The sequence below is a fragment of the Papio anubis genome, unplaced genomic scaffold, assembly GCF_008728515.1.
Source record: "Papio anubis isolate 15944 unplaced genomic scaffold, Panubis1.0 scaffold1731, whole genome shotgun sequence".
NCBI lineage: Eukaryota > Metazoa > Chordata > Mammalia > Primates > Cercopithecidae > Papio > Papio anubis.
The window spans coordinates 2,355-11,685 of record NW_022161726.1 but is presented as its reverse complement, the minus strand read 5'-3'; the positions used below and the strand labels follow the sequence as shown (position 1 = coordinate 11,685).

The window sequence follows — 9,331 nt, the reverse complement described above, 5'->3', positions numbered from 1 at the left end:
ACCTCATTTATGTATTTATTTATTTTGAATAAATTTAAAAGGTACAAGTGCAATTTTGTTACATGCATATACTGCATAGTAATGAAGTCTGAGATTTTAGTGTATCCATCACCTTAATAATATACATCATATTCATTAAGTAATTTCTCATTACCTACCTACCTTTGAACTCCCCACCCTTTCAAGTTTCCAGTGTCTATCACTCCACACTCTGTGTCCATATATACACATTATTTTGCCCCCACTTATCAGTGAGAACATGCAGTATTCGCTTTTCAGTTTCTGTGTTATTTCTACAGAAAAATATGTGCAATTAATCTAAATCTTCTTTTAAATAACACTACACTGTTTCGTGGGTAGTGTGAGTACCCTGTAATAGCAAAATATTCCTAATTTCCCCTCTGTTCTCTTTTACTATTGCTGTTATTAATTTTACTTACACTAAAGTATCCATAAATATTATTTTATAGATATATGTATGCATTTTTATGCATAAGCATACAAAATCAAAAACGGTATTGCTATCATTATTTTGAACAAACTATTAACAACTTTATTAATTAAGAATCATACAAATAAAAGTGTTTTATTTATTTCCATCTATTTCTTTTCTAGATTATTATTCTTTCTTCATGTAGATATATGTTTTGACCTATATCAATTTCCTACTCTCTCAATAACTTCTTTTAATATTTCTTTCTAGCTATGATTACTGGCAACAAATTCTCTCATTTTGGGGGGTCTGAGGAAGTCTTTATTTCTCCTTCACTTTTGAAAGATAATTTCACAGGACACAGAATTCTGGGTTGATTTTTTTTCCTCTTAACATTAAATGCTTCATTTCATTTTGTGTTGTTTACATGTTTTCTAAGGAAAAGTCAGAGCTAATTCTTACTTTGCTCCTTATAGGTAAGATTAATTCTCCCTTTTGGCTTCTTTAAATGTGTCTGTATATATACATATATATTATATTTATATGTATTTATTTATATATATATATGTTACTTTTGAGTCTCTGCAGTTTGAATAGGAATATGTGTTCAAGTGGCTTTGTTGTTGTTTTTTGTTTGTTTGTTTTTACATTTATTCTCTTTGATGTTCCCTGAGATGCCTGTATCTGTGGTTTGCTGTCTTGCATTAATTAGGGAATTCTCAGTCGGTATTGATTCACATATTTCTTCTTTTCCTTTTTCTTTCTTCTTCTTCTGGTATTTTATTACATATGTAATGCGTTGTGTTGTTAATCCACCATTCTTGGATATGTATTTGCTCACTTTTTTCTCTTTGCTTTCCAGTTTTGAATGTTTCCATTCTTTTCTTTATTTTTCTTTTGTTTGTTTTTCCCTTAAGTTACAGGATACAAGTGCAGAATGTGTAGGTTTGTTTCTATTCTTATAACCTGTATCTCAGAGATTCTTCAGTCATGTATGGTCTATTAATGAATCTATCATAGGTACTCTTCCTTTCATTACAATGTTTTGATCTCTAGAAATTTTATTATTCTTTCTTCTATTTTTATTTTCTTCATGTACCTTGCCCATTTGTTCTTATATGCTGTCTACATCATTCTTTAGCACCCTTAATAGATAAATTATAGCTGTTTTCAATTTCCAGTCTGATAATTTCAATAACTGTCATATTCAAGTCTAAATCTGATACTTGCTGTGTCTCTTCAAACTGTGTGTGTGTGTGTGTGTGTGTGTGTGTGTTTTCCAATGCCTTGTAATTTTTTCTTAGTAGTCGGACATGATAAGGAACTGTGATAAGTAGGCCTTTTATAATGTGGTAAAATATGGGAGGACAGGAAGCATTTTATAGTCCTGTGAATAGGTCTAAGTCTTTTAGTGTATTTGTTCCCTTGGCTGTGAACCTCACAAGTGTCTCTGTGTGTTTCTCCCACCTTAGGTGGGACAGATAGACTGGTGTGGGCTGATATTAGGTATTTCCTTCCCTTGTGTGGCAGGCTAGCATCATCTAGGGTTGGGTATTTCTTTTCCCACGTGTCTGTTAGGTTGAAACAACCCCAGTACATTAGACTCTGGTAATATAATTTCTCTTGAGGGCAGATCTGGTTACAAACAAAAATCAGAATGTTCCAGCATATTTCTAAATGGTTGTTTTCCCTGTCCCTTTGTGGAAAGAATGAGGAGATTTTTCATCTCAATTTCACTGTGAGAATCTAGTAGAGCCTTAGGAGATTAAATTTACAAAAATGGGGGAAACTTCTGCTTTTTTTTTTTTTTTTTTTTTGTGCAGACTTGTCCACAAAGAACATCCCACAGTTCCTTGATGACAGTTGAGCTTTTTCTACTGCATTACTGAGCTACCATGGAGGTTTCTGCTGGGAATTTTCTGCTTTTGTAAAGTGTGATTTATTCTGTGTCTGCCTGTCTGCCTGTCAACTCAGGAGAGGACAGTGGTTTGCCCTATAACTTCACTTCTCTGAAGGACCTAAGAAGAGACATTTATTTTTTAATTTGTTCAGCTTTATACTTGTGGTTAGAAATGAATGGTGACTTCCAATCTAATTACATGCTGGGCTGGAAACTAGAAAACCCACACACCAATTTTTTACCAGTTCAGAAGTTATACCTTTAAACAAAGTTTTAAAACAAGTTTTAATACTTGGATAATTTTGCCTTGATACCATTTCAATTCAGTGAATGTAGGAGCCATGTAAATAATGAAATCAATCATTTTCAAATTTATACAGACACATTTAGGTAAAAGAGACATGATCAACCTTGACAAGTCACTTTCATAAATTCATTCTAAAACACAAGTTAAATAAATAAATTGCTCTATATGTATTTCCATTAATGAAAGCTTTTGATAAAACATAATAAATACTTTAATATCCTTGGGTGGCTCCTATTTTGTGGTAAATATAAAATATATTTGAGAAATGTTCCTTTGTGTACCACTATAACTTCTGTTGATTAAAGTTTTTTAAAAAATCATTGGGTTTACATAAATCGACATTTCAAGTTCACAATTCTCTTTTCAGTCTTATCTGTATGATTAATTACCACATGTTAAAACAGAACTATTTGCAGCTAAAAGTGATACAATGCTTTTATATTTTTAAATAGTAGTTCCTGTGTTTAGCCTATGAGGAAGACTGAGTTAGTGACATTTAAATACATGCTCACCTTACTCACCTTCTTTGAAAATTGGTCATTGTCTGCATAGAAATTTGATAATTATTAGTCACTGAGGAATCTGGGCAGCCTTGAGTCACTCTCCCACTCCCAACGTTAGCTTCCAGAGTGATTCTCTCCTGAGTAGCAGAATCCACACTTTCATTATATTTATTTTAAGAATATGACATCTATTCCTGTTGTTTTTTATTGGAAATTCTTAAAAAGACATAATAAAATATAATATGACAATAAAAATACTACAACAAAAAATACAAAATAAATTTCAGTATAATAATTATTTACAAACCATTTTACATTGTATTAGGTATTACATATAATCTAGAAAAGTTTTAAAGTATACAGGAGGATATATGTAGGTTACATGCAAATACTATGCCATTTTACATGAGGAACTTGAGCATCTATGAATTGTTGTATCCATGGGTGGTTCTCAAACCATTTATCTGCATATACCAAGGGAAGAGTGTACCATGAAATTTTATAAAGATGTTAACTAGAGAAACAACCAAACAAAAAGAACTTAAGCTCTTTGTGTGATTTCTTTAAGAGTCTTCCTCTAAGATAAAAGGCATATAAATATTGTGCAATAGACTTTCAATATTGCAGACAAATATTGCCATATAACTTATTAAGTTATATACATATATATTCAAAATATGTGAATTCATAAAATATGATTTTATATAATATATAAGTGCAGCTCAATGGTTGTATTTAACATCATTTCAAAAGACAAATAGTAATTTTAAAACACCTTCTTTAAATAATTCATTGTATATTTCAATACAACGTCACATTTCATACTCTGACCAATGCTATGAACCAACAGGCATTATGAAATCCCTTTTTTCTCTTAAATTAAAATAATATCTGACATTGTAGAGAATATTATAAATAATAAAACAAATGTCTATTTTAAATACTAATTTTTTGTAATACTCTCCATTCACTACATTTCAATTTTATGCATAGCATAACATTTAAAAGCAAACCTCAAAATGCATAATGTAATATTAATTCTATAAAATATTTATACTAATACAATTGCTGTAGATATGTATGTATTTCTTTTATTTTGCAGGGTTTTTTTTCCAATTTTTGGATATGTTTTTAAATAGCATAATTTATCTCATTGTTCTGAAAAACGTAATCACGAGCTATTTATTTTTTTAGAAACATACACAATATCTGTGTTCATAAAAATTTACTTAGTGTTTGTTGTATAAAGTTTCACTGACACAGAGCTGCGCTTTAACAGGAAATTGTTTCATACTTTTTAATATTTCAGGCAACTCTTAAGTCTAAGGAAAGTGTATATACATGTTTATTTCTTGCAGTCACACATGAGTCTTTAAAAATACATTGAGACATATAGTTATGAGTAACATCTAGTTTATCTTGAAACAAATCAGTTTATTAAAAATATAAATTTCTATTTACATCATATTTCTAACATGCTGGAAATAACAAATTATTCTTAAAGTAATTTTCAACCACAAAACCTATCACTTATTTTATTAAATTCTTAATGACTAAATAACTGTTATTATATAAATCTCAATGAATGTTACTGATACATTATTAATGATTTTACCAACACTGAAAGGAATTCTGTAATTTGATCACATCATGACATTAGAGAAATAAAGTAGGACTTTTTCCTAGAGAGAGAGAACAAGATAAAGAACAAAAGAGAGAGAAACGTCCTTACCTTAATTACCCTCAGCCCAGCTTTTTCCAAACACATTTATAAGTCTATGTTTACTAAACCATTCTTTTTGGCACACTTAGAAAAATATGAATTTCCATTTTCCTCTTACCTCATTTATAAAAGAAAACAAAAATACAGTTTCATGCTTCTATTATATTATCAACATTTAGTAGTTTAACTTATTGTAAGAGGAATTACCCATGGTGCATCTACACTGTCTTAGTTTTTCAGCCGTGTTTATCATTCAACAGACAATCAGCTAGCAGCTTTAAACTAACTGGGGATTTGTCATCCACCAATAGTCACCATTCATTTTAAATAAGAGAAGCTTCTCTTTGGTCTGAATTGTGTTTCTTCTTCCACAGAGATGACATTTTTCCCACATACTAGATAGATTGCTCAGGTTGTATCAAAGAGAAGCAATTCATCTGTGACAAGCCAAGATCCACAATACAGTTAAGAATCCCACTGCTTACCTCCAATCCATTAAGAAATGTTGGGTTTATCCTTCATGGATGGAGAACAAAGAAAGCAGCTGACCCATGAAATAAGAAACATAGCTGAATAACTTCGGATGGCAAAGGACAAAAGTTGTCTCCTGGGTATCACAGAACTTTGAAACATATAACGGTGCAGTGCAGTGAGGGAGGCGGGACATCCAAGATGCATGAATCAATCCAAAAAGGATGGTCTAATTTTTACATAAGAGTAGTATAATTAAAATGAAAATGGTTGTCACTAAGATTCTTATAAAATAATAATTTATTTTTATGAACTTATTTTAAATTTTTACACACACTTTCATCTGAACTAGAACAAATATACATTTTACCTGTGTAGCATTATGAATATGAAAATAAGTTTTCTTGAAATTTTAAATATGTGACCTGTCTGTGTATTTAATCACCTGCCTAAACAAAATAAGAAACATTAATATTATTTACAGTGTTAACATATCTGATGCTTTTGAAGTAGTCAGGAATATCTCAATGGTTTTATTTATAAAATGTTTAATTTTTAGAAAAACATTATGCAGTAGTTACCATTTTATCCATATTTGACAGTTGAAACTGGGCAATAGAGATGTTGTAAACTTGCCGGGTACTAGGCCCAGTACACTGTAGGACAGGATTTCCAAATTCTGAGAATTTGAAACCACAGCACATGCACATTTAACACTCTAATATGTCACACCTTGGTTGACTATTGACAAAAATTCATTTCTTGGCCAAATTTTAAACTTCTGAGATGTCTTCTAGACCTATCTGTGCGCTGCCTTATAAAATGTAGTTTTAACAAAGACCTCACCAAGTCGGTTTAACAAGGAGCTCACCTTTAATATCTGATCGTGAATATCTAGTCAGGTTCATCCTGTCCTCCGGCTGTCCCTCTAGAGCTGCTTGTCGAGGAGTCCCACCAGTGGTTTTAGCAAAGGAATTCCTATAAGTCCAGTTTGGCATTCTCTGATCATCTATCTCATTCCTGCCTGCTCAGGCTGTGTTCAGGTTAGGCCCAGTCTCTGTCATCATCTTGGGACCCCATTGCGGTGGTGTTTTGTTGGTCTAGAAGCTGCCTTCCTTTACTGGGATAACGGAATATTTAATTATATTTAATATATTCAAGTATAATTGAATATATTTTCTTAACACAACCATCTATTCTCGAGTTAAAACAAATAATAAAAAATATTACTTAGTCTAAATTTGTGCCAATAAAAAAAAAAATCCAGTATACAGGATACTCTTAGAAAAATATGTAGCACCAATAAATTCTCAGTAAGTAATTGTTGCAGGGAAATGAAATAAAACAAAATAAAAATAAATGGCTGGATAAAAACTCAGAAAAATGAAAATTAACTATTTTTAATAAGTTTGATGATTTTGGTGGCTCATGTATCAAGGTGATATTTTATTCAATTTCTGGACAGCTCTGGTAGCTAGAATAGCTTATTTTGAAACAAATCTGCCTTCTGTCATTTACCTCAATAATCATAGTTCTGTCCTCTATTTTCATGCAAGCCTTTCCTAGAAGATTGAAGGGGCGTTGTTTTATTTCCTTGAGGAACTGCTCTCCTCCTAGACCATGGTCTCCCTTACTGTGGCTCATCCCTAACTCTGCCCAGCCTGGAAAGCTGGCCTGTCCCTCCTGTTCCCAGAGCTTCCCATGAGAGAGAGCCTGATTCCATCTCTGGGTCATCCCACCTGTGCCTGGGGGGAGTGCTATGTCCCGAACCTTTAAGGAATTGGGGATGGTTTGGAGAAGCGGTGGGGAGTTGTAAGTCGGTCACTGCTGTCATTCTTATTTTTTAAAATTTTAGGGTCTTTTGAGCCTAGGAGTTCAAGAACAGCCTGGGTAGCATAGCGAGACCCCATCTCAAAAGAACAATTTTTTAGTGTTGTTTCCTGTGGGAAAATATCAGGAAGAGAGCATGAAGAAAATACAAATACTGTATTCTACGTCCCAAGGAGGAGTTTAAGAAATAGAAGAGAGTTAGAAAAGTCACCAAGAGACACAATGGAAGGAGAAACCAATTAAGCCCTTACAAGGAAAAGAGAAGTTTACAGATAAATTTTTAACAGCCCTTGCTCCTAGAGAGTTTGTTTGATATAATATAGAAATATAGAAATGTCACCTATTACTGGGTTTGTTCAGAATGGCACTATTCTTTGACAATAGTGCCATTTGTTATCAATCTAGTTCAAAGTGGTTTGTAGATGTATCTTATTAAATTAGACAGCCAAATTATTACTAGCATGGCATTTAGTTACTGAATGTACTTTTACATGGTATGAGGTCTTTTTCCCCTGTGCTACGGGCTGTTGAATCTGTACAGGGTAGAGTGTCTCTGTACACTGGTATCTCGTATTCCTTAACCAGCTCTATGGAGAACCAAATAAGCCCAGAAAACAGAACAAGCCGCTGGCTTGCTAGAAAAATAAAACAAAATGAAACAAAGAGAGCCATTCTTTTTTCTGGAACCAGGAACTCCCAGCGTAGCGCAGATGTAAAAGGCCACACAGCTGACGTGAAGTCCCAGTAACACAGAGAACACCGTTTGCCTCCAAGAGTGGAATCTCATCAGCCTCGCTGATCTCACTGTGGGAAGTTTCTGCCTCTTCTTCTGTGTTTTTATCTCCCAGACCCATGGGAGCTGAAGACTGCCGAATGTGGATTAGTGCACGCTGCCCCCATCCCGGCCCGTTGTGCTTCTTGGTTTAGCGTGACAGTTTCAGAACAACAAAGCCCTTTCTCCCCTCGCTGCCAGCAAGGGTGTGCTTCAGGCTGCCGAGCTGCGCCCCGGGGCTCTGCTGCACCCCAGGGCTCTGCTGCACCCTGGGGCTCTGCAGGCACCCTGGGTCTGGGCTGTGGGAAAGCCCCGCTAAGCAGTATGAGCCCTGCCTGTGCTCTTCAAAAGCCAGTCAGGGTCGAGCACTTGCACTGTTAGAAATGGAGGGACACGGCCGGGCGTGGTGGCGCATGCCTGTAATCTCAGCACTTTGGGAGGCTGAGGTGGGTGGATCACTTGAGGCCAGGAGCTCAAGAGACCAGCCTGGCCAACATGGTGAAACTCTGTCTCCACTAAAAATACAAAAATTAGCTGCGCGTGGTGGTGCACGCCTGTAGTCCTAGCTACTTGGGAGGGAGGCTGAGGCAGGAGAATCGCTTGAACCCAGGAGGCGGAGGTTGCAGTGAGCCGAGATCGCATCACTGCACTCCAGCCTGAGTGAGACAGAGCGATACTCCATCTCAAAAAACAAACAAACGAAGGAAGGAACGAAAGAAAGGAAGAAATGGATGGACAGGCTACTCTGGAACGCTGCCTATAGGGTAGTCCTGCTCTGCAAGGTGCAGTACCTTTAAAAATAAATAAATAATGTTTTCAACTGGATGGCCAGCCATCAACTTTCTATTTCTGTCTTTGCATTGGCAGACGTTTCCTTTAGGGTCCACTCAACCCCAGGCCCTTAGGGCTCAGCCAAGGGACAGGAGCCTGTCTGCCCACCCAGCGGGACACACGTCCAGGGGATGATGTGAATACAAGGAGAAGGCGCCGGTTTCCTCCTCCTGCCTCATGTCCAGGCTCGTCAGAGACGGGATCACAGCTGTTTTTGTTTTTGCAAAGTCCCATTGTCCTGCCTTCACTCAGCATTCAGGACGCGGTGTGCTGCTGCTAGCGCCACAACAAAGCCTTTCTCTGATAGAACAGTTAGCAATCCTGTTGTGGAGATACAAGGTCAAGGTAGCAACATAGAGTCTGTTTCTCTAAAAGAATTCATAAGCCTAAGTGTTGAAAGTTTTAAGAGAATCTTCAAAGAATAATGGCTTATTTTGTTGGTTTCTCCATGTGGGTGTCTCTCTCTAAATAGAGTAAGGTATAGTAATGAATGCATACGTTTATTCCAGCCCTTTACAGCAGGGGCCACGTGGTGAGCATACAGGATAGCCTACTTAGTAG

At 35.5% G+C, this 9,331-nt stretch overlaps 1 long non-coding RNA gene across 1 annotated transcript; it reads right to left on the bottom strand.

Annotated features, from left to right (window-relative positions):
- Positions 1 to 2,229: 2,229 nt before the first annotated feature.
- On the bottom strand, positions 2,230 to 5,343 carry LOC108584332. The gene is made up of 2 exons (XR_001899339.3): positions 4,876 to 5,343; positions 2,230 to 3,359 (listed from the first exon to the last, which is right to left on the bottom strand). It is a non-coding gene; the product is annotated as an uncharacterized LOC108584332 (long non-coding RNA).
- Positions 5,344 to 9,331: the final 3,988 nt, after the last annotated feature.